Below are 26311 nucleotides of genomic sequence, written 5' to 3'. Positions count from 1 at the left end.
CACAAAGACAATCTGAAACCTGTGCGTCCGAGGAGCTGCTGGTGGTTATTTATGTTGAAATGGAGCTGAGCTGCGTTTTTAAGTCGTTTTCTGCAGAAATGTGGGTCTATGATTTGTCTCGGCTTGTCGTGCATTGACTCTCTCATCTCCCTCAGTGGGTGTTCAGTTTCAGTTCAGCAGAGGAACGTGAAATAAATCTTGCCAGGGTGCAGAGAGGGACAGACTGCACCACTACTTTTTATTTTATTATTATTATTATTATTATTATTATTTGGCCTTTTGTAAACTAATACTGCAATATTGCAAGAGTGCTTGGCTCTTGTTTTTTTAAACCAGCATAGTTTTTGGAAAAGTTTGCTCAACTTTGCCCCCCAATCACACAGCGATATTTACTGATGCAGGATGTGGCTTTTGTTTTTGTTGTTAGGGAAAGAAGCATCATGCACTCCCTGGTCCCGGCAGTCAGATGTTTTAAGTGGAGACAGCGTGGTCAGATCTTGTGACTTTCTTTGGTTTTGCTTTGTCCCAACTCCTCTCAGCTGCTGCAGTGATATCATAGGATGAGGATGAGGAAGGGGGGTGCACTAATGGCTTGCGGTTTCTTACCGCAGTTGTACAGTGACTTAGCACTCTTCCCTGCTGAGAGTGTATTCCGGGGTGGTTCCAGGTTATTCTGTTTGACATGACAAGGCGAGGTGATTCTTCTGTACAGGGACAAGTGGGATGTCTAATTCTTAACCAGCAGGTCTGTCTGTGTTCCCACTCGCACTATGAATAGTGCACGGCGATCTACATTCAGCTCTCGTTTGCGCTAGTCGCCCACACTCAGTCAACCAGTTCCTCTTTGTTTTTTTTCCTCCTCTTCTACCCATAACCATTAGGAAATTCTCATTCGGCTGACTTCCAGCCGTAAATGTGCGCTCTTTCCTCATCACTCCTGGAAATTGCTTGCTTTCCATCCAAACTCTCGTTCTCAGGCCCACGTTGCTCAGTTTGCATGGTTAATGGTGCATTTAGCCCAGTGTATAATTCTATTTCTGATTTCCATTTTGTCGTTTGGTTTTAGTTTAAAACGACAAGAGGTCCGGATGGAGGGGCCCTGTGTGTGTGTGTGTGTGTGTGTGTGTGTGTGTGCAGATGGCATCTTCCTAATGGTCCTGGGGGTAATGATGGTTGAAATAGGTTCCTAACCAGAGGCTGAGGGCTGTGGCCCTTGGGGGGACATTCAGCTTGCCTATTTCCATTTTCATCATCAAGATAAGGTGCTGAGCATCTGAACACAGCTACATATAAAACACACACACACTTGATTCGGCAGCTTGAGCAAGGAAAAAAGAGAAAAGATGAAAACACTTTACATTAACGCCTCAGGAGCACTTGAAGTTGCTCAGTTGTTGCTCTAATACTACTACCCCCCCCCCCCCCCCCCCCCCCCACCACCACCACCACCACAGTAATCGCAGTGGAATGTGAGAGTGCTTGATGATATATTTTAGGCCATCCTTGTGCCACCTTAACAACCGTGATTTGTCTGAAGTGTCTCTGATCTCAAGCACATGCGCAACTGCTGATGTCTAAAGGATGGCTCGGTGCTTCAGGAAGCAACAGTTAATCTCCCCTCCACACCCGCGACACATGGGACTTTGTTTGGCCCCCGCACCTGAAAGCGGCACCGGTCTGTGGCACCTCATATTTCATTTTGATAATGGCTGGTTACCCGTGGCAACTGTGTAGCCAGTGAGAGTCTTGTTTCTTGAAGGGCATGGAAGAAAAAAAAATAGGGGGGGGAGGGTTGGTTCTGAGGATGTGAGTTCCAAGGCCCCCCCCCCTGCAAATCCACCGTTTACTGGCTTGTTGCATTGTAACCAGCGAAGGGTGTGGGACCCCTGGGGAGTGAATTATTACCTGTCAGCCCTGCAAGCTCCCTGTCATCCATAATCCTGGCCTGACACAGCACAGGCCTGCCCAGGCTATCTGCTGAGACCACCAGGCCTTGGCCTCCAGGTCTGGCCCCATTTGGCCACAGCTGGTGAGAAATCACATTAACATGTTGCATGAAGCGTTGCAAACACGCAGGTTAAGCGCGGCAGACGGACCTGCCTCGTGCTTTCTGCAGCATGGCAAGTGGCTCCTCCATCACTGCTCTGACTGGGAGCTTTTCTTTTTTTTTTTACTCTCTCTCTGTCTTTCAGTAACGATCAGGTGCTCTCCCAGCTGAGCAGAAGCAGCTTCTTCGCTGTGCCTGGAAGAAATTGTTTTATTTTTTTATTGTTTAGCTGATGCGGAGCTCCGAATCTCCCAGGTATATTAGCCTGCATGGTTTTTTAAGTTCATTTATAGATCGCCTGTAGCACAGTGGCGTTGTAGATGGTGCCAGTTTACTTGCATCTGTTTCCTCGGTAAGGGTGAAGCCTGCTTAAAGTTAAGGTGAATTCATCCCTCCCACTGGTTTGATGTGAACCCCTGGCACACTTATAATTACTTGTGATTCCAAAAACAGGCGTGCAGTCGTTCCCCCTCCCCCTCTGGTTCTGGTGTGGTTAGTCCGGCAGTGGAAATTACAGCCAGGCTGAAATGAGTGTAAATTTCGAGAGGAAAACCTTGTAGTTCAGTGAAAGGCTAGAAGGGAAAGGAAGAAAAGGAGGCGGGAGGTGGCAGACCACAAACTGGACCGGTGACAGGCCTCAGACCGTCCATCCAGACTGGCTGTCTTCCTGTGGTTTTTGCCGAGCTGCTCTTCAGAAACATTAACCCCTTGTCAAACATGGACTTAGGCTTCGCTTGCCAACCCACCATGGCCACAAACAGAGCAGCAGGAACACTGCAGGACTGTCTGCTTATGCCCTTCATGAAACTTAGTGGACAGAGTCCAACAATTAGAGGGGAGCATATCATGAGAAGCTCGTAAAATCAGCAAAATAACTGCAATTTATGTTTTTAGACTAGAAAAGGGGGGGATAATGTCCCATGAAAGAGTCTGTCGAAAATTAAACCTCAACTGCTGTGTTTTTTTCTCTGCTTCATGTCGGTGATGTGCTGATGTTTCTGTGTTTTCATCGAGGTTTTTCACAGGAAACGTTGCCGTTGGAGTGATAATACCTGTAGACTCATGTTTTTTTTTGTCTCCCTGTCTTCTTATTTTGGCTGCCCTTTTAGATGAAGGATGGAATCGTTCTCCTTTCATACAGCGTCACAGACACGCGCTTTGATTTGCATGACAGACGCTACCAACAGGCTGCTTGGAAGCGGCAAAGCGAACAAAAAGGATCTCTCTTGAAAGGAAAGAAAATGAATCATCCAAAATGGAATCTTCTGTGTTTTTCATGCATTTTTCATGTGATTGTGTGAAAAAGTAGTTAGCATGGCCTCGGATCATTATTTTAAAGGATTATCTGATGACTGAGGACGAAGATTTTCAAAAACTCACAAACTCTCAGTTGCGTCTGTTAAGTTCGAAACTATAAGCTTGCTTTCAAAAATCAGATATTGATTTATTTTGAGATGACGTGTATGGTTTTGTAAAAATTAACCTATTCAACAAGAGCGCTGATGTTGCCAGTCAAGTACGTCCCTGCATCGTTTGTGAGGCTGTGTCCCAAACAGAAGAAGCTGAGTCACCATCGCTCCATATTTATTTATTTATATTTTGCTGTGAACAATTATAATTGTGTGTGTTCAGACTAAGCTGGACAAAGACAGCGGTTCTGATGTGGTAAAAATGGCAGCTGGGGTTGTGAGGAATAAAACGCTGCGGAGGACGTCTGGGGAGTCTTCGGCAGGTGGAGAGAAGTCCTAAGAAGCCGATTGGTTGATGTGAAACAGCCACAGCGTGTTGGATAAGGAGAACATCGGCTGATAATCACACACTTTCCTTGTGTGTTTAATAAATGCTGCTTCCATGTGTGTGATTAGGTGATGATCATAAATGTCATGGTTACCGCTGTTTTATTGATTGCAGGTAGTATTTGTGTAACTACAGGTATTCTTTACATGTAGGCGGGTAACAACATGCTTTTCCTTTCGGTCTAAGCACAGACGTAGCGACGTGATGCATATCCATATTCTGCAGATTTTTCTCCTGTTCCGTTTGTTGATAACAAAGAATGACTTTATACAGTTTATACAGACTTTATACAATTGATTTAAATGACAATTTTCACGATTCTTTGATATTGCTGATGTTTGTAGACTAAAAACAAAAAAGTAATGTATATAACATTCTTTGCTCGTCATTTTTCTTAAATTCAATGAGTGAAAAACAACACAGTATCCAGACCATCATTCTGCTGCTATAATGCCGAAGAAGACAAGTAAAAAGACCAATAAAAACAATGACAATGACAAAATTTTTGTAATGGATTATATTTATTTATTTAATTTTTTTTTTTTTTTAAATCGATTTTAAAATTGTGAAGCAAACAATCCCAATATTCGATTTCTTCGAGTTGATTTCCCCCCCGCGTTACAGAACCACCACTGACTGTATTTGACTGTATTCCCTATTTTGTGTATTTCTCTCCTTTTTGCGTTGTTTTTCTCGTTTTCCTCGTCTGGCTGTTCTGGCTTCTGTCTTAAGTTTTGCCAAATCAGAGTGATTGTTTATAAAAACATTTTGACAGTACATTGCTTTTACTCCTCCATGTTTTTATTTAGGTTTTTTTTTTTTTTTCAATTTCTTATTTCCATCCCCATTTCTAAAGTGGTTTTTTCGCTGCTTCATTTCACAGAAATTGTCTCTCAATCAAACCGGGTGGGCGGCACAGTAACAATTCTTTTTTTTTTCCCCCTTTCTTGGATTTTCAATTTGTGAAGTTTTTATGTCTGATGCTGGAGTTATTTTCTTTGCCTGTTCAGCCACTGAGGCTATCACAGCTTGTCCTAAAAGCCCAGTTACTCTCCTGTTTCCTCCAAACGTCTGTTTCTTCTAGAGGAAATGTAAGCATCCATCTTTGTGCCAGAGGTTATTTCCCTGGAAAGACCGAGCAGACATCCAGAGCCTTTCACCGCCTTGGTGTACACTCTCCAAATGATCATTTGGCACTGCTGACATCTGTTTTCTCTTCAACAGAAGAAGTTGTTACTGACACATGTCGCCATGATCGTATTTGTACTCAACTTGAAAATTAAACTTGATTCAGTATATCCCCCCCCTCCGGCGCTGATCCGTTTGGCCGCGTACCAGTAATGTATCGTCCCACATGCTGCCTTTAGCAGCACAGATTGAAATCTCACAGCTGATGGAATGATGAAATTCTGAGAAAACAAAACGGATCCAGATAAGATTGAAAAACAGGTTGGCTTCGGTAAAGCTGGCCAACGATGCCTGAGAATCTGCTGTCAAACGTGTCTGTTTTGGCAAAATTCAGCTTTTTGGCTGTTCATTAGTATGTTGTTTCTAATTCATGTGAGCTGAGCAAACTTCTGTGCCAAACTGTTAGATTTTATCCCAGTATTTCGGAGCCAGCTGCATGGTTTAGCTCCTGCTTTGTGCAATTTTAAGATAAGAGAACGTTAATCTTATTAAGGTTTTGTTTAGACTCTTTGCTTGGTCCTGAGTGTGAGTGAACAACTTGTGACAATCGAATGATGAGTAATATTAGCGCTTGCAAGCTTTGTTTCATCACCAGCTCTCCTGCCAGTTTCCTCTTTAATTTCATTGTTTAGTCGACGATACGTCTAAACATCAAAACACAAAGTCAACATGTTGTTTTTAAAAGCCAAATGCAAAAGACAAAATGAAATTCCAGCTTCTTCTTTGCTTTTTTTTTTTCTAGTTATGGTTTCGGGTAGTCATGCAAAACGAGCCATTTGGAAGCATTGATGTTAGCTTTAGGACTTTGTATGATTTCTTGTGTTGTAGCTGAACTGATTAATTGGTTTATGAGTAAAAATGCTGACTTTCAGGAATATATTAGGCTGTGTTGAAAAGATTAAAAAGCTAAAGTAAAGTATCAGCCAGTTGAGCATTTATTTAGCCATTTTTTCAGTGTGTAAAAAAAACATTTTTGAAATCAAGGTCAATGACTGGGTGATGGAGTATTAAATTTGCTGCTGTGAACTGAAGATAGAGATGTGCTGATATGGTTAAAAAGTGCCCTGTGTTGAGAAGGGTGCAAAGCATTGTGGGTGATGATGTTCTGTACATTTACCCTGACATCTGATTTGTATGGTTTTCCAGGCTCCTCTCATCCTGGTTTTCCTGAAGCGATGATGCTGACGTAACCAGGGAGGGTCACTGCTTGGTTACTGAAGAAGTAACTCGTAGTTATGCTCATGTGTCATTGTTACTCATAGCAGCTTGTTAAAAGAAGTATTTTTATGGCCTTAAAACGTGAAATGAAGCAGGAAATTAAAAACCCAAGATGTGGTTTTTTTTTTTTTTTTTTGGTTTTTTTTTTCTTCAAAGCTGCTGGTTCCCCAGTAAGACGCCATTATATCCTGTCTCTGCTCCTCGCACACTTCGGTGACAGGTTTTCACATCTTTCATTTATTTAAGTGCTCACACATTTTTTTTCTTTCAATCCCATTAGATAGTTATTGGGTGTGTTTTGAAATTGAAATGGCTTTTCCTCTCAGCAGCGTAACATGCCATGCAGGGGTTGTACCTGCATCTAATTTTCAACTCTTCCAAATATGCCAGAAACCGTTTGACTCTGTCGCCTGAAAAGTTGACCAAGTCCCCCTGCTCTCTCTCTCCTTTTACAGTAAACTGCTGGAGTTAAGCTCTGCAAGGCCATATTTTAGTTGAAAAGTTTATTAATGGTTTTGGAAACTCCGATTGGATCCCAACCTGGGGGCCTTTATCAGATCCCCTGTGTGCACCCTGTGCCCTGCAGACAGGCGCTGCAGCCAGTTTTTCTGCAAACGACACCCTGCATTCCTTCTTGCTTAAATCTGGAATGTGTTAAATTTAGAATCAGCTGTGCTTTTGCGCATAAGATGTAACTGTGAATGTCTATACATGTATGAAACTTTTGTGTGTGTGTGTGTGTGTAAGTTGCGGGGCTGATGCAGGCTGGTTTTAATCGGTGCTTAAGCTCTCACGCTATTATTTGTGTACGTTTTAGTGGTCACCATATGTGCAGCGAATATTTGGCTTGGACGCCATGTAAGATATAAGTCTGCTCGCCTACACTTGGCTTGGTCATTTTCATCCATTTCTCAGAACTCCGGGCTGGTTTCCATCAAACTGAGTCTATTTTTAAAACTGTCTTGGGTGGTGGTGGTGGGTGGGGGGGGTTAGTTAATGATGTATGAATTTGAACTGGGCAGTGGTCCAGAGTGAGTGAAACATACCACCTCCTTCTCTCCTTCAGTTTTCTGAACTATTCTCATTCTAATAATGTATATTTATACGTTTTTACATACAAACTTTCTCACATCACTTTTGACAGATACACTTTCCATTAGAAAAAAACAAGCTCTAGCGCGGTTTCCAACTGTTTCCAGATCAGCGGTTGGAAGGTTGTTGCTTGTAGAACTAATCAGGACTGGAAGCAATCTATCGCATACTGTTTTCAGAGGAGGAAGAAGTCTTGAGAGGGCTTTCTGAATCAGCTGTGTGCTGCTCGGCAGGTGGTGTTTTGGACACTACGGTGGTATCTCAGTTCACATTGACAGTGGATAAAATGACCTTAGTCTTGTCCAGGTAACAATCTTGTAGAGCTGTAAAGCTAAAAAGTCCCTTTTAAAAGACCGTTGTTGTGCCAGTTTCTGTGTCAGAACCACAACTTTATTTCTGTATCAGTTCAAACTATGCAGTCAGTGCGTTTAATAACAGTACTGCTAAAAGGAATTTGCGTTAACATGTCATTAGCTGCATTTCCATTGCAGTTTTTTTTTACAAAGTAAAAGCAATATTTTTACCTTTTGACAGGCAACAAGTGTTTCCATTGAACTATGTTTAATGTATAACCTGCAGTTCTTGTGAAATCTCGTCAGCCGGACGAGATTTTACAAAAACTGGTTATGCAAGGAGCCACTTAGCGTTATTTTGGGGTTTTCTACTTGCTGCAGAGCATTTGCTCTGGCTTTTCGAAGCCCTTTCCCTCACTTTCATTGTTGTTTACCCCATATAACACACCTTTTTACCAGAAACGAACTGCTCACATGAACCCTGACATCACATCCAGGGACGCGTTAATGCGTAAAAAGTGTTTCCATTACATTTTGGTGATATACTTCTATATGGAAACGTTTGTAAAACCACCTCATAAGAGGATGAAAAGTTATTTGTGATATTCAAGAGGTTTTTCGAAATGAACATCTCTTTATTGCTGGTTTTTGATTATGATATTTAGGTTTTGAGGAATTATAGGGTTAATGGAAATGCAGGTTTATGTATTAATCATTTCACTGATTTACAGCTTGAATGCTGGTTACGTATGGATAACCTGGTGTATGTTGCAGAAAAACCTTTTCCTCAGCCAGCCAGTTGGACTCTTCTTTTTAAAAGCGAGTTCAGAAATCTGCTAATTTCCATGATGCATGTTTAAAGTTAGGTTACAGGTTGGTGCTCATTAAAAATGAGCATTTTACAAAAAGTCTACTAACTACTGATCATGAACGAGGTCAAGATGCTTTTTGCAAAGCTGAGTTGGAGGCAAACTGTGATGCTCCGAACGCGTGAACAATTTCCCAGTAATTATGAATGATAATTTTGCATATGTGTGTGTATGAATGTGTGTGTGTGTGTGTGTGTGTGTACCCCTGCAGTGATGTGGATGACTGCTTCAGGCAACAGAACATATTAATTAATTTACTCTGAAGCTGTAAACGTATTTCCACAAAGAGAGACAGACAGAAAAACACCCCACAACAACCCCTCCTCCCCCCACTGCCCCCCCTCTCAGTCACACAAGAAACTTGCATTTTCCAGGCATGAATTTTTGTTTGATCGCTCTCTTTATTGCCTCCCTCTCTCTCTCCCCCCTGCCTCCATCGTCTCCCTGAGGGGCAGTTTCTGGTGACTGACGGCACGAAAACTATCCGACGGTAAACAAAAATCCAGACCACAGTATTGCTTTAATGTCGCAACTGAATGACAGGAGAATGTGACAGGAATAAGGGGGCAACATGCACACACACACACACACACACACACACACACACGCTGATACTGACTTCATGTCTAAGTCTGACAGCAACCCTCCAGCAAAACACTGTGTGCTAGTGTTGGCCTGTAGCTACATGGATCAGGGGGACAGAATGTCAGGAAGTCCAGTTTAAAGACTTGGACACGCGGACGGTCCACAAGACTTTTTACAATTCTTCACCTGGATTTCAGAACTTACCTCCTTCCAGTTCATAATCGTCCTCGCGAGTGTTAGATGTGCACAATGCTGCTAGCGATATAAAATTTGTGCGGTGGCACTTTTGTTTAATGAATAACAAATGTTAAAAAATAATCAAAAACAAAACTTAAGATAAATAATCCTCCACCATCCCATCTCAGTCTCTGCTTCCTGCTTCGTACAGCGTTTCAGCAAAAGTCAAAGTGAGTTCTGCTCTGTGCCAGGATGCAGAAGACAACAGATGTCTACGCCTCGGTTGCAGAAATGGCTTTCTGCAAAACAACACGATCAAGAGGAAAGTCCAGTAGAGCTCCGCTCCTTATCATGGTTCATTTTTCAAAATGGTAAATTCACTTAAATAGGTCTGTTGGGTTTTTCTTTCTAGTAAAACCGGAATATCATGCCCTGAAAGCTTTAGATATTTTAAATCTATTGCTATGTATGTGTGTGTGTGTGTGTGTGTGTGTGTACACACACACACACACACACCTCGGAGACCTGCAGGTTTACGCAATAATAGACATTTTACGTTAACTCATTTCTGGATGTATTTCTGGTTTGATCCATTTCTGGTGCGCCTATAGTTTCTGACCTTGTCCTCCTGCGGGGGGACCATGAGACGTCCTTTATGTTTCTGTACAGGTGTTGCAGATGGTGTAGAACTTGTGATTGGTTTATACTGTTTCCTATGTTGTATATTTCTCTCTTCTGTTCATCTTCTGTTTTTTTTCCTTTCCCTCTCCGTTCACATTCTATCCTTTTTCTGTCTTCTTCTCCGGTCAGGTCCAGCAGTACTTTGTAAACTTAGTAAAACAGACACTTATGCAAAATAAACAAGCAGTTTAACTTTTTTTAATTTTGTTCTCAAGGTGTTCTTTATATATATATATATATATATATATATAAATCTACTCTTGGAAAAAGCACATTTGCTCAGCACAGCACAGCAGGCAGAACATCATTCTGTTTGCTTTAATGCTGGACAGGACAAGTTAAAAAAAAAAACCCAAAACAACACCGTGCTACATCATGACCCTCTAACACCTGCCCTGTGATTGCACTTGGAAAGAGTTGAAGTCAGATGACTTCGTTTTACACAGCTTCAACTCCGATGGGAACACAGTCCTGATCCACATGTAGGCTTCAGTTTTCAGTACGGATGTTCCAGTCTGGACAACTCAGATTTATAGTTTCATAATGTCTCGTTTGTGGACTCTGTAACTCAATTACTAGTTGTAAACAAAATGAAACCAGGAAGTTTTGCTTTGTGCATGACAGTTGACAGCTCGCTCTTTGTCCTGCTGTGAGGAGCTGAAGCACGCGGTCCACTCAAAACTGAATAAATAAATGAGTCATTCTCATCAGAAACGATGAATACAATGTCTGAGATTTGCTGTGGTTTAAAGCTTTTCTGCTGGGAACTGGTGGTAGTTACTTGACTGGTTCTGGATGCAGGATAGCCCCCTGATAACTGAGGTGGAACAAACAAATGTTATTCTCTTACATGGTTGGTGTGAAAACCTATTTTCTAGGGCTGGGAAAATTGAATAAAACCATCAAATATCGGGAATTTTTGCTTACAATTTTAAATTCAAGTATTTTGTTCTAAAATTGTTTTTTTTTTTCAAATACAGATAAAACAATATTTTATAAAATTATTGCCATTTTTAATTGTATTTTATTGCTCTTTCTACTTGTCTTCTTGGGCATTATAGCAGCAGAATGATGGTCTGGATACTGTGTTGTTTTTTCCTTATTGAAATCAAGAAAAATGACAAGTAAAAAAAAAAAAAAAAAAGGTTTGTACATTTTTCTTCTGTTTTTAATCTACTAAAATCAAATCGGCAACAAAAAAAATCTGAATTGAGTCGGCGACAAAAGCATATCGTCACAGTCCTACTGTTTTCCTGAGCTTTGTGTTCAGCGCTAGTCTTCATATTTCCAGCTATCGGTTAAAGGAGCATCAGGACACATGCAAGTATGTTCAGTTTGACTTCCGTCAAGTCTTACATACTATGCATTTTCAGTGTGCACAATTAATGGGATGCTTTGAAAGAGGATGTGCCGAGCGGATCTCTGTATTGTTTTTAAAAGTCATTTGGGGAATATCCACAACCACCGGTGTTACATGGCTGAAGCAACTTTGCTTGAGGTGAATGTCAAGCTTTAAAAAACTGAAAAACCCTGTTCATCACCCAGTCAGTCATTTCAATAAAATATGTGCTTGACAGATATGGGTGAAATATACAGACACAATTCTGGCTTCAGTGTGCTCCCTAACCTGCCTCAGTTCCAGTCATAAATACCCTTTAGGAGGCACTGATGAATCAGCCAGTTTTCAGCTGGATGATCATTGTCATATGTTCTCTTCCACGCCATTCCCATCCACACTCATGGGCTTCAGGATTGTCTGCATCATGCACACTGTGACAACCATAATGACACAAGCGCACACACACTAACAGGCTGTATATGTGGAGGCTCTTCACCGTGAATTAGGAAGGCACAAAGCCTTCAATATGTTCGGACATTTTGGTTCAGTTGTGCTTGTCAGCTGAAAGCACATTTTGCTGTTTTAATCGGTGAATGGAGATTCTGTAACCTGGGAGTTCTGCAGAATAATGGATCTTTCAGTGTTTAATTATGAACAAATGGATGGATTTCTTTTTATATATGTACTCTAACAAGGTTGTAATCTGTCAGATATGGAAAGGATAACAGATTTGAGTCAACATTAGAATTAGCAGACTGGAGTTTTACTAAATCAGGACACGTATAAAATAATTGCATTGAGTGCATCTCTTATGTGTTTATCATGTACTCAGGTTTATGTCGGCCATAATGTATTTAATCTACACAGTCCAGACAACTTCCACATCAAAGAATGGTTCAGTCTGACTTGTTGAATCATTTATGAGACATAGAAGACATAAAAAAAAAGAAAAAATATGTGACAGGTTTTTGCAAACGGTGTGGAGTTCAGTCAGATCTCTTTTGCAAATTTCATTGACTGTTTGGTGGAAATGATCTGTATTTTAACCAGTACCAGCACCGCAGCACACTTCCTGCAACACCCTCCACTTCCGTGTTTGCAGCCTCTCTGATGTGCAAATGAAATGTGTTAAAGAAGAGAGATTTTGACTGGCCAACATGTGCAGGAGACACAGGTCACTTACTGCACCGAGGCAGTCTATTCACCAGGAAGATCTTTTTAATTAGGCTGTGTCCTTTTAATTAACCAGCCAGCGTAATGTCTGTGTCCATTTGTCACCCTCCTTTGTCTCCTCACAGTTCCAGAGGTCCCTGCTTCCTATTATATATCCTCATTCAGTCAAATGTATTTCTTTCCTCTTCTCTTTTAGATTAGCATGATAATAGCCCGTAGTCGGGAGGGAAAGGACTGAAGAGCTATTGCAGGACTGCTCATCAGATTCAGTGTGTGCAAGACTACGGTTATTATCATCCTGAATGCACCATCGGTTAAACTAACAGCCTGAATTCTGACATTTATCCCCAATATCATAGAATGGCTGTCGATTGCATAGGGACTACAGTGGTAAATTACAGGTTATGTCTTGCTCCTCGGAGCCTGGATCTTTCCCCTGTGTAATTACGCTATGCAAATTTAGCCCCCCATGCAGTTGGCGCGTCAGAAAGAAGGCTCCCCAGCTGTTTTTGATAAGAAGTGAAATTTGAGCGAGTCGAATGTGTTCATTTACACACCGGCATTGCCCCTGAAACCTGAGCACATCCCCCTGTTTGTCCCATGAGCTGAGGAGCACGGGGGAGGAAAGGCTCAGCTGCAGCTTGTAGCTGCGTTTCCAGAGACCAGGTCAGATGCAGGTCAGGCCACCTTGAACTCCTCAGCTGGATTTATTGTGTTGGAGGTGGATAGGGTCAGGCCGCGCTCCTCCCCACAGCACGAGGACTTTGTCAGTGTGGGACACGGAGCAGACGCTGGCCGTGCAGACAAATCCCTGTCGCGCTCTCAGAGTGGAACCCTGCAGGGGTCAGAGGGCTCGTGTTAAGGGTGGTGGTGTGACCTCAATGCTGATTGATTTTCTTAAGTTGGTATCAAGGGAGGGGGGGGGGGCTTTGCCCGGTGGTATAGGAGAGGGGTTAAGCTGCTTACCCTCACCCCCATCCTGGGGACTTTTAATAAGTGAATTTCATGAAAAGAAACAGCAAAAGCTTTGAGTCCCAAGTCCCAGAAGCTTTGACTCTTCTGCTCTACTGTATACCTCCAGTGGGGGGGGGGGTATTTTCACTTTCCCTGAAACCAGACACTAGACCACATGTTTCCCCTTAATAGACAGCTGAGTGGGAAAGGGCAGGATTGTGGTCTGTTTGTCATTTGGTGGAAGACAGAAGAGGCCATCTTCTCCAGATTCTGCAAGATTTATTAGTTGCTCAAATGGATGATCACACCGGCCACTGACAATTATATCAATCATTTAATTAGTGTGGTTCAAAGTGCTCGAAAGGTGACACAAAGGCAAATGAAAATCCCATTATCATACAAGCAGATAAAAATGATGTTGTCCAGAATATTAAATTACTCTTTAAACCGTGGTGAAATCCTGGTTTTATTCCTACTTAAACTGTTTTCAGCTTTTTCCAGCTTTGTTCTTCTTGTTTTATAAAAAATATAAGTTTTGAAGTTATTTGATGGTCTGCTTCTGTCTCTCGAGACTTTTTCCAATGATATGAGACGGTTATTTCAAATGGGACTTAAACTGGGAAAGTTAGACATGAGTTCTAAACCTAGGAGTAGTAGAAGAAAAGAGTCAAACAAGTTGGGACTACCTCTTCCTTTTTAGAAAAATTCACTTAACCAAACTTCTTATGGTGGGAGTAAGAGGAAGCTTGGCCCCTCTCTTACATCAACAGGCAACCCCCCCACCCCACCCATACCAACTTAAAAAAAAAAAAGAAGAAAAAATACATTAGAATTATGCAGGAGAAAATATCAGCGAGGGGAAAAAAGCAAAACATATATTATGAAGAATTAAAATTAAAAATAAATCCAGACATTCAGCTGTATTTTCTATCATTTTAATCAATAACAAAATAAATGTTCAAAGTATTTAGTGGTTTTCTTCTCACAGTGATTGTTATTTTATCCAGCATCACAAGGGAGGATATTATTGCATTTCTTTTGTTTAGCATATATTTTTATATTAATTTGTTCGTAATAGCATAAAAGGAAAATTAGTTTTGTTTTCACATTAGGCTGCTGCTGAAGCTTTTCCATCAGACCGTCTGTAATTAAATGGATAAAGTTTGCCCTCATCCTGTTTCTTCACTGCTGTTTAAATGTCTCCCATTTCCACCAGCCAAAGGTCAAAAATAACACTGGAAGCACCGAACTCAAATAAAATGTAACTACCTTCATATTGAACTCGGATCAGCAACATGACCGCTGTTTTCTGGGTTTGGTTCATGCATAGCTTAACACCTTATTGCAAACATATATTTCTCTTGCAGACAGTTTATTATGGATCGCTCCCATGGCAGCAGCATTGAATTTAGTTTGTCTTTGCGGATTCGTTTGTGTAATTTATGATTCAGAAAACTGTTTGACACTCAAAATTTGCTGCTGCTGTGATTAAAACAAAAAGAAAAACCCAGTAAGAATCATATTTTTATGAAGCAATGCTAACAAGAAGAATGGAGAGATAAGCAGAGGAACGAGAAGGACGACTTGTGAAGTGATTCGGTTGTATCTTATAATGACATAAAGCTTTAGGTGATCTCTGGAATCTCCTACTTCTGACTGTGGACCCGAGAGTTTATCTTGGTTGATTAGTGGGTGAATTTTCCCACAGCAGGCTCAGTAGATTTACTCGATGCTGCTGGGGTGTCAGAAGGGTGAGGAGGTGTGTGTGTGTTTGGTGTGTAAACCCTGCCGAGCTGGTTCTTTTATTATATTCAAATAGTCATTAACTTCTTGGCACGAGGCTGATCATTCCTCCTTCCCTGAATTCCTCTGAGCACATGTTGTGTGTTTTGTTCTTTTGGACGGGGGGGGTTACAGTATCAGCTCAACCATCACTGTCTTGTGTTTGCTACAATTAATTTAAGTAATTTCACCTTTATGAGGTTTAAGAAATCCATACATCCATATTGGATTCTGCATATTGTGAAGGCTGAAAGCTCCAGGTGACCCAAACAAGCAAAGCAAACATCCGGCCCTGCAGTCCAGAGGCCCGGCACTGATTTTGATTACTCCTTCAGTTGTGGCTCCAAGTTGTGGTTTTCAGATTGCTCAGTTGCCCGTTGAAGGGTGCTGTTTATACATTTCGTCAGCACTTGTTTCTGAGCCCAGGCACAAACTGGATGCATTTATTATTTTTCCTGTTTCTCCATTCTCCTCTCATAGACTGACTGAATTAACTCGCTCATGTAAAATGATCCCATTTCTTTTATCTTTAACTTTTATTTTTTCCTTTTTCAACATGGTGCTGAATTGTGGGACTTGTAATATTGGAGTTTTCCAAGAATCAGCTTTTCTCTTTATCTCGTGGATAAGTGTTGGCGTGACTCTAACAGATGGTTGAATCTACGTCAATAGTCCTTCTTAACTGTGTCACAAACACAAACTATTAAATCCATCTAGATGCATTTAGGGGCAATTTGCAGTCTGGAGACTCGAGGTGCCTCAAAGATCCTGCAGTCTGGAACCTTTTGTTGTGCAGACAGAGGAATTAGTTTCCCGTAAAGCTTTATCTGCCTTTAGATGTTTGGTGTTGCTCCCAGCTGGTACTATGAGTTACTGTAAATGGTGAGCATAGACCCGTTTCTATCAAGATTTTCTTGTACAACAGTGAAACAAGAAAATAACGACCGCGTGCCTCAAGGTATCACACTACCTGGGATACACTGTTACTGACACTTGAAACGAAATTGCAGTTTCCATTTGGGATTTGTGGCTTTTATGTCAAAACAAAGAGAACTTGAGAAGAGAGAAGAAAAATAAGTTGGCACGCTGGTTTCTGCCTTACCCTTAACTGAACCATCACCGGCATGTGGCTGCCAGCTGGAGTGCTCACTAATCCAGAAGATACAGACACAGCACAACTTCTGCAAGTTGTGCTGGGCTCCGCTGGTGGAAATGGGCTGGGCCTAAAACTCTATCATCATTTGTTAGATTTCACCTTTGCACGGAATCGCATTTCCTAATCCCCCCCAGAAAGCTCATGGAATATGGCCGACTGTGTTTAGTTGTCATTAATCAGTTTTTTTCAAGACAATAGCAACATGAAGGACTTTTCTCATATTATAAGAATGAATGCTTATTGGAATTTGTTCCAGCCTTCAAATTTCTGATTGCTGTTTGGCTTGAGCAGCGGACTGAGTTATCAGATGATATGGTTGTTTATCCAGCAGTGGTTTACAAGATAACTTGCAGACTCTAAAAGAGTCTGCAAGTTAGTTCAAGAGGATTGCAGTGCTTTTTCACACAAAGTAAAAATACTTTTCTTACTTACTTTTCTCCTTTTTTTTGTTTAAAATATGTGACTAAACAAGCATATTGTAGTTACTTGAAGCCACACCTCTGAACTTGGGCGCCCCTTATTGATTGGTTTATTTGGCATCTGTTTATTTGGCATCTGTCTTACATCCTGTCTCTTCTCTGAGCTTTCTCCAGCCAGTAAAAGTCAGTCTGATGTGGACTCTTACCTTATCTTTTCCTGTCATCCTGCAATATTGTCAATGTTCTTTATTGATTCACCATGGTGTGTGCTCAAAATGGTCAGTGTGTTGGTGTCCAGTTGCTGGCTTGTGATGTCATGCCGCTAAGCAAAACACAGCTATCACATGATGCTCCGAGCTGGAAAGTAAGTGAAGTGTGGTTTCTTAGCTCCATTTTAAGGTTGCAAACTTGTACAGTATTGCTTTAATGCTCAGCTTAAATCTGATCTTCAGTAGCTTGATGAGAAGGTTCAGGTTGCAGAATCAAGCTTCTTCCAAAGTAAAGTGCTTGTTAATCCCCTTAAGAGCTTTATTTAGACCATCTGTAATGCTTTTAACATTTTATGTACAGGATTTTAAATTATTATATATAAAATGTTCTAGCTTAATGAACTTGTTTAATTTTCCATTTTTAAAAAAAATCATTTTCTTTTTCATTTACTCATTTAAATCAAAACAAATACATCAAACATCTCCCTAGTCACATTTTTGAAGAAAAATGATCAGGAAGAAGTACAATCTTACATCACCTTCCCCTTTTTCCACCTAACCATCAACACAGTGTATACACGAGATATTCCTGGTAATGTCTCACTGTACGGTACACCGTACTGGGTTCGTGTTCTGGCAAGGTGAAGACATTTTTCTGGGAGCAGCTTGCACAACAGATTGTGGGCTGAGATGCTATCATCAGTTTTGGCTAGTTTGAGCTCTGGGATTTGTCAAAAGATTTTGTTCACTTATTACAAAGCAAACTATTGTCATGCAAACAGCATTTCCAGACATGCCTGCCCCCCTACCCCTCCCAGAAACCAAAGTGGATAAATCCATATTAACATGGCGCTTGACATTTTCTTGATGAAAGAGATATCTTGGATTAATTTGCCACTGTTATTTATACCTTGGACTTTGAGTCTCGATGGGAAATTTGATCGTTAGCAGCACTGTTTCCATGTTTTATTTCTCCAATAAACACACGTGTAAGACTCATTTCTTACTTTCTATTCAGATTCACGGAGAGCTCCAGCTGAAGCCTGTTCCAGCCTGGTGTGATAACCTGCTTGGTGGATTGCTGCAGTCAGCAGACTGTTGGATAGCTGAAAGGTAAGGGACGCTGTTCCTCTCCAAAATAGCTGCTGTGTACTTTAAAGTGAAATGTGATTAGACTGAGGTGAATATAATGTGATGGGGAAAAAAAAGTCGACTCTTCAGAAAGCTCTAGAGTAAGCACTTAATTAACGGATGCTAAAAGGAAATACAGCTACTGCTGCTTTTCAAAGCCCAGGAATGAACTCATAAATATTTGCCATACTTTTATAGAGCTTTTTTTTGTGAAACGAAGGACCAAATTTATTCATATACGTACGCTGTATTGATCTGGTCAAATGGGAATAGTGGTCAATATTCAGTATCTATTGTGTTTCATGGTGCAGTTTTAAAACCTTTGTTTTGTGTTTCTCGTTTATGTTCATGTGTTAATCTTGCTTTAATCCTGGTGATGTGGAGTAGGAGATTCCTGCACTTGTGATTTATCAGAAGGGTTTGCTTGCAGCAGAGAATGGAGAATGCCGGGTTTTGTTGATTGCACTTGCCATGATTAACAGATGGAAAATGGATTTGCAAATGGGCTTCATTTAAATTGTGAAGTAGACTTCTTTGTGCTGATTAATGGTAATCATCATCACTGTTCCTTAATTAAAATAAATACTGTCAGTAGTCTCCTAAATTAAGGATTGTCAATAACCCTAGATTGGCACATGCCAAATTTAGATCTCGTCAGTAATTCTAGTGGTGCTTACCTTGTTGTTGGACTGTCAGGTAATTAGAAGCAAGCTACAGAGGTGCATCGGAAACTTTAAGAATCGCAGAAAAGCTACTTTGTCTGGTTGTGGAATTTCCCCAGTGGGTCTGAGCGTGGACAGTAGAGGACAGGGCCAAGGAGCGGAGATGACAGCCCCCCTCGTGGGAAGGCCGGAGACAGATGGTTGGACAGATGCAGGCCTGCTGTGACCTTGAAAGAATCAGTAGCAAAAAGCAGTAAAAACGTCTCAAAGAAGTGCCGCTAAACAATTCACCAGGAGTGCCACTTCTCAGATCCACATGCTTCTCCTCAATTGTTTTGTTGTGAGACGTGTTGTTATGCACATAGATGCTCCCACGTTATCAGTGTGCAATCATTTATGCGGTAAATTTCATTTGGGGTGTAAATTTCAATTGTGCTGTAATTTGATTTGTTTTGGTTCACATTGTTGGAGTTAAACTGATGGCTTGTTAGCAAGACGAACGGGAGATTCACTGACATGAAGCGGTAATTAAAAAAGGTTCTAGTAGCCTGCAGAGTTGGATATGTGATGCTGTAACCAGGTATAACAACTTGGTTCTCAGGCTAATAAATACATGAATAAAATCAAATTCCCTAATGCTCCCCAACAATGATCAGACAGCATCCACTCTTTTATAAACCGTTTAATCTTTGAAGGCTTCAGTCAGAATCTAGTTGGACTAAATTGTTTAATCAGATGTTTTCTCGCAAGAGTTTGAAATAACTGTTGTAAACAATTATTCTAATATTAAAAAAAAAAAATCCCCCCGAAACACTTTGTTGGTGATTCAAATATCAGAAAACGGTTTTGCAAAGTAGCAACACAGAAAAAATGTAGTTTCAGAATGTGTGAAGCATAACTGTGTTCCTTTACTGGTGTACAATAAAAGGAGTTGCAAGTTTCTGAGCTGGTAAATGTCTTAAAGCTCGCTTTACAAAATTATCTAAAGTTTATAAGACAAATACTTTGATTAAATTTCTCTAAATCCACTGAGCAGACTATGAAAGAGTATTCAGACCTGAAACCTCAGTGGAAAAACCACGTGTATTAGTCACCCAAAAATGCTTGAACTTGAAATAGGGAAAAAAAATCATTTTATTTGTTTAACTATAGCTAACCTTGTGCATGTAGATGAGCCTCATTTCTTGTCCTTTGATGGTCTTTTTAAAGAGTATGAATGATAATAACATTGAAATGAGTTGGCTGGTTGATGGATTTTTACAGAGCAGTTTTACTTGGAAAATGAAAGTTTGATGATAAATCACTTAAGTTTTGTTAACTTGTCCTTTAATAAAAATATGATTCCCAATGATAATGTAGAAAGTACTGATAGAGCAGACTAATTAAACAATAATAAGAGCAGTTTGTAAACATGTGTGGGAAAGTGGAGGGAAAGGGCATTTTCACAAGACATGGTGTATATTTTAATGTTAAAGGTCATTGATAAGAATGTGATATGAGCAAAATGAAAATGTGAGAAACGCCTCTAATAGTTGCTACTCCTGGTGCTTTTTAACATCTGTTATGTGTATTTATTCCAGTGGGAAAGTGTTTTATATATTTAGGGAGCTGTTTGAGTTGGAGAGTAAAAAGAAAGTTACAGGGCAGGAGCGAAAAGCAGAGCAAACGGCAGGAAGTGTAAACTTTTCGTGTCATAATGGAGAATGTAAGATCGCTGGAAGGACAGCAGCTATGTAGAACTTGTGCCAGGCTCCACACTTTTCTTTTTTTCACACTCCAGACAAACAGACGGCAGACAGATTGGTAATGGTAAAGTAAGGGCTCCGCCCATTTTTGTCTGTTGGGCGTGAACCTATATTACCTGCTTATCATTGACTGACTTCCTGCCAACACCCCAACACACTTGCTGCGTTTCCATGACATTTTTACGGAAGATAAAAGCGATATTTGTAAGTTTCAGCAAACAACAATTGCAATTTGTAGGTGTTTCTATTGAACAGCATTTGGTGCTTAAGCCTTAAACGGAGAATTGTGGCTAACGGAAGCTAGCCACTTAGCATTATTTCTGGGTTTTTTATTTACTGCAGAGAATTTGTTACGGCTTTTCAAAGTTTTTTTTTTTTTCCTCTCATTTTTGATTTCTAAAACTTTGAAATTTGCTGTTGTTTACTCCACACTGCGCCATTTTTACTGGAAGTTAACTGGTCACAACCCCCAATGTCATGTCCAGGAACACGTAAATGCAAAAAAAAGTATTTCCATTACACTTTAGTGATTTAAAACCTTTGAGCAATATTTGAGACTTTGAAATTTAGGTGTTTCCATTATTTATTTATTTTTTTTATTTTTTTTTATTGCAATATTTAGTTTTTGCGCAATTCTAGTTGTAATGGAAATGCAGCTTTTCATGGTAATTTCCTGAAATGTCATTCATTTTATACTTTACTAGACAAAAACAACTTTTTCCCCGCAGTCATTTAAACCACATCAGCATAATTTCTCTTCAGGGAGTCGTTGTGCAATTCCGTTAAACACTGCGTTGAAGGTTTGATGGCGACTCTAACAAGACATACCGATGAAATGATTCAAAATAAAATCTAAATAGAATAAACTAGTCACTTGATTCTCTCAGAGGGACTGTTGACATTCATGGACTTTTATGTAGTTCCTTGCAGAACAATGGTGATCTTGTGTTTGTGGTGAAATGGAAGCATTCCTGATGCAATTCAGTGCAGCAGAGAGTGAAACAAAAACCACCATCAGCCTCATATCATGCAGGCCTCTCGGGCTTTTATCACAGCAAAGTCTCCCTTTGGCAACTGGATGGTGGGCTGCGGGGTGTAGGGAGATGTTGTGAGAAATAAGCGGAGATGGAGGAGGGTAGAGGTGTCAGGCGTATAATTGGGGTGAGGAGATCTCTGGGGTGGATAGAGGGAAGCTTTATTAAGACTGCTCAAGTCTGATGTGCTTGCATGGCTGCCTGGCTCTTCCCTTGTACACCCACGCCTATCCTCCATTTCCACTAGAGACTCTGGAACAACAAAGGGATGAAGGCCAAAGTCTTCAAGTTCCTTTCAGTTCCAGATAAGACAAAAGACCCCATTACGTGTAAAGCACTGATGGGAAGGCAGCAGCGTATGGATCTACCTTTTCTTTTACTTCAAGGCTTATTGTTCCTCCTTCCTCACTTTTAAGCCAAGTCACTATTACTTATCGATGCTGCTGCATTGTGTCCTCTGATGGTAAAGATTTGTTAGTGAGTTGTACTTTAATGAGATGTCAGTAAAGCTTTCAGTCATGTAGCAGAACTGACAACTGGTTAATGAGCTACCTGACCTGTTCAACTTGTAAATGAAATGACTATTGTCATATGACGCGCAATTTTTCGCCTTGGCCCTATGATCACACACTGATGCATATGTTTTCCACAGAATGATGGTTCTTTGGTTAATGCACAACTTGAAAAATGCAGCACAGCAATGAGAACATTGACAGCCCAAAGTGTCGACAAATATTGGCACTCGCAACCGATAAAATGATAATAATCTTGCTTGTTTTGGCTCATGATGGAAAATGAACTTTCCGGGGTGACTTCCCCTGCGACTGATCACATCAAGTCTGATGGTGAGATTAGGAGCTTAACTGCTTATTTTCTCTCGCTGTGCGAGCACGGCATCGTTATTTTTGAAGTGCTAATATCAATAAATGAATCCTTTTGTAGACGTGTGCATCCTCAACTTAAGTATAAAATTGTTTGCTGTCTCACAAAAATTGTTTTTTTTTTAGTGACAAAGATTTTCTGTCAAAGCAGGGGGTGTTTATGGGAAGAATTAGTGCCCCCCCCCCCCAGAACTCGATTGTGAATTGGTTTCTCTGGAACTCATGGAAAGATGGCTGGGGATCTGTTCTCTGCTTCCTTAGAAGCTTGTTAATCCCCTGCAGCTCTGAAGAGAGGGAGAGCTGCTTGCACATACATGACCCTCGTGGAAAATGGCGCTACCTCTCCTCCAGCCTTCTTTGGGCCTCTTTTCCACTTGGTACTGCAGGCCTCATTGGTTAATCCTCTGCCGAGTCATGGCAGGGAGATTGCAGGCTTTTCTAAGCTGACCGCACTTCAAAGTTACAGGGATACAGGAATTTCAGGAAGAAATTAGGTACACGGCAGGCAAAGACTTAGAGGTTCACTCAGCTTTTCTTTGTCCATTCCCGAGGTTACGCTGAAACATGAGTACACGCTGTCACAGACTCTCTGTTGGTTTTCAACACATTGTCACCACAAAGATTATATGAAACTTTAACTCAGAGTTTGCTGTGGTTGCATTTACACAAAGCGTGTTCCACAAGAGCTAATCAAATCCAAAAACTGAGAAATTAAATTGTATTTCTGGAAACCTTGGCATGGATTTCTGGAACACTGACAACAATACAGGAGAAGTTGTCTAAAGGTAAATTAATAAACACCCAGGAGATGATTTCACCACCTCCTGAGGATAATTGCCAGCAGATCAATAACACGATTGCTCATAAAGCTTTGTGGAGATGCAGACTGTCTCACGAGTAAAGTTGCTGCTATGATCATGTTGGTTTGTACCTCCAGGTCATCCAGTCGATCCACCTCAAATAGATGGTTTTGCTTTTTTTTTTCTTAAGAAAATATCCTGAAAGAATAAATTGACGAGAAGGATTTAAATAGAAGCAATTAAAAGTGAAATTCTTTAAATGCATCTGCGCATCTATTTATAAGCTCCTTAATCATAGGCAACACTGCGCCACCCTTAATGATGGGAAAGGAGAGACTTTGCGGCTGCAACTACAAGTGATGCTTAGTTAATTTAATGCATGAGAGAAAATGTGAGTCATGTAAACATGTCATTTGATTGAATCTTTCATTTTTGTGGCTTTCAACATTTTTTTGAATTGCATAATTGATGTTATGACTTATACTGATGTATATGATGGGCTCTGTGAAGCAGTCTGATGAGGCAGAGTTAGCTTCTGCCTTAACAACTAATACTGATTTTTTTATGGGACATTTAAATTTTGAACATTTGTAGTTTCATTTCTACAGATTTAGTTCATACCTCTGTATAAGTGTGGTCCGATTCTCGTTGCAGAGGTGTTGTTTTTCCAAAGTCTTTATTAATTTCTTGTTTTTTCTTTTATATTTTTTTGTCCCGACAAGTTTTCCAGTGATGTCAAGTCAGAGTGCTTGGGGTGAGAAAAGACAAGGTCATTAATTATTAGCGATTCAACCAAACTCAAAGTTTCTTTCTGGGAATGTGCTTCGTTTTTCAGCAAAACGATACCAGAATTTGCTTCAGCTGTTACCACGGTGTGTCTCTGCCTTCAGGCCAGATGTATGACTCACTGAAAACACTCAAAGCAAAACGAGTTTCTGCCTGCTGAGCAAAATGAATCAGAGATCAGTCGAGAATCAGAGAAAATTTCACTATAGACGTGTCAAATCCCTGTATAATCGGCACACCTACCTTAACTACATACTTTTCTTTATAAATAAAATCCAACAAAATTGTAAAATTTTTTTTTTTTTTTTTTTTTTTTTTTTTTTACATCTTTGTCTGATAATAAATCAATTTAAAATATAAATGTTTCAAAATTATTGCATGTTAATGTTTTTTGTTGTTTAGATGCACTTTTCCCATTTTTTTCTTTTCATAATTCTGTTACTTAACTGCTTTAATTGCTTTGGAGGTCCAGGAGGGTCACTCATACAGTATCAGGCCTTGATGAACGAAGCATGACTGCAAATTCATTGGTGTTCCCAAATCGCCATCTCACTTATTCCAAATAAATTTGCATGTGCAACACAGCAGCATAATGACTTTAATGGACTTTGGGGGTTATTATTCCCCCTGTTGGTGCAGGAGAAATGGTAATTGAGACTCAGTCATACCTAAAAGAACACACACACTGACACACACAGATTTTGCAGTTCTGTGTGAGCTCAAGATGTCAATAAGTGGTTTAAACCTTCACTCGGGGCAAACCCTTCATAAAGGTTAGTTAGCTTTAGCTCAGCAAGGAGGATTATGTCATTAACTAGTTTCATTAAGCAGCCTTTTTATCTTATTCTGTTCATCTTATGTCATTAGCGCTGCTTACCGAGAAGGATTTCAGATTGTATTAGGATGCTCGTGGTGGAAAAGACGTGCAGTTTGTTTGCTTCTTTCTGTAAAAAGGTTAGTTTTTTCCTCCTTTTCTTTGCTCTTTTTTAATTTGTAAATGGTAATGTAGTCATCAGGGAGCTCAGATAGACCTTTCAAAATCACCTAATAACTTTACAGCAGGTTTGTTACGCCTTTCTTATTTTATGCCGCTAAATATATAAAAAAATATCTTTTTGTTGGTTTGCACTACTCAAGGTGATCTTTTTTTTTTTTTTTTTTTTAAATCTTTTGCAAATAAGCTAAATATAACTTGGAGTGATAGAAAATGGAGAAATGTGAGAAGTGATGATCTACAACACTGCCAGGCGTACATTACAGTGTATTTACCAAGTCTTTGGCGCAACAGTCGGACTACATTACAGGTGTTATAGATTTATGTGATTCATTTATTTTAATGGCTTTTTCGAGCAAACACCTGCTGGTCCTTTCTCTTTTAATGGTTTATAAAACAAACCTGCTACGTTTTTCCCTCATGACTGGTGTAAAAGTGGTTAAGATTTACTATATTCTGTCATTTTCTAGTTAAACTGAGTAATGGATTAAATTAGTGACAAATGAATCAATAATGACAGTAATTGTTAGTTGTAGCCCTTAAACAGATGATTGAGTCTTTCCTGTCCAGGCTTTTAATCCACTTGTTTCGTCCCCCACAGGGCAACCAGGCAGTGACTCTATTGACCATAAAAGCCTGTGGTTTATGGCTGCAGCTGATGCTTCATGTGGTTATTGACCAGAAGCGGTTGGCGTAATGTGGGCGGTCCAGTCTGATTAGTCTTATTGACCACGGAGCACAGACACTCAGCTAGTTCTTTCTACCTTTCTTCTTCTTCTTTCTTTTTGTTTTTTCTTTTTCTTTTTTTGTTTTTAAATCAAACATCCATTATGAACACTTGGGTAGTTTTCACACCCACTAATAACATTTATTCTCACTCTGGAAATGATTTGGTTTATTGGGGATGCAGAAAGTAAGCCTCATGTGAGACTTTCTTTAAAAAAAACATTGTCAATATGATGCTGAGAAAGCCTGAAAAGATGAGGCGTTTTATATGAGAGCGTCTCATATTTCTTATAATTGATGTTTACACATTTTCTCAGTAGAGCAATAATAAAGATTGGTCTTTTAATTGCTGATGTACGCCACCCACACAGGTAATTGCAAGCTGTTTGCTAGATTGCAAATATGCTCTTCTTTGGTGTTGGCCACTGATGAATTAAGATGCTTAGATTGATGCCCTCTGATTGTAAGGAATCACTATGTTTGATTGTTGGAGGTGTTACAAACACAACCTTCTTTAATATATTCTTTAATGTTGGTTTCAATAGTGACTGTTTTTTGTTTCAATAATGTGTA

General features: G+C 40.1%; 1 protein-coding gene across 4 annotated transcripts in view; it reads left to right on the top strand.

The window, feature by feature from the left end:
• sema6cb (semaphorin 6Cb) overlaps nt 1–26311 on the top strand; it is a 166432-nt gene that overhangs the window by 1040 nt on the left and 139081 nt on the right. For all 4 annotated transcript variants that reach the window (XM_079240098.1, XM_079240099.1, XM_079240096.1 and 1 more), the window contains exon 2: nt 17998–18092. The gene's annotated coding sequence lies outside the window, so the exon portion shown is untranslated. The remainder of the gene's footprint in view (nt 1–17997; nt 18093–26311) is intronic.

Source organism: Telmatherina bonti, assembly GCF_933228915.1.
Source record: "Telmatherina bonti genome assembly, chromosome: 5".
NCBI classification, from domain to species: Eukaryota; Metazoa; Chordata; class Actinopteri; order Atheriniformes; family Telmatherinidae; genus Telmatherina; species Telmatherina bonti.
The sequence above is the reverse complement of the archived record's forward strand: the minus strand, read 5'-3'. Positions and strand labels throughout refer to the sequence as shown.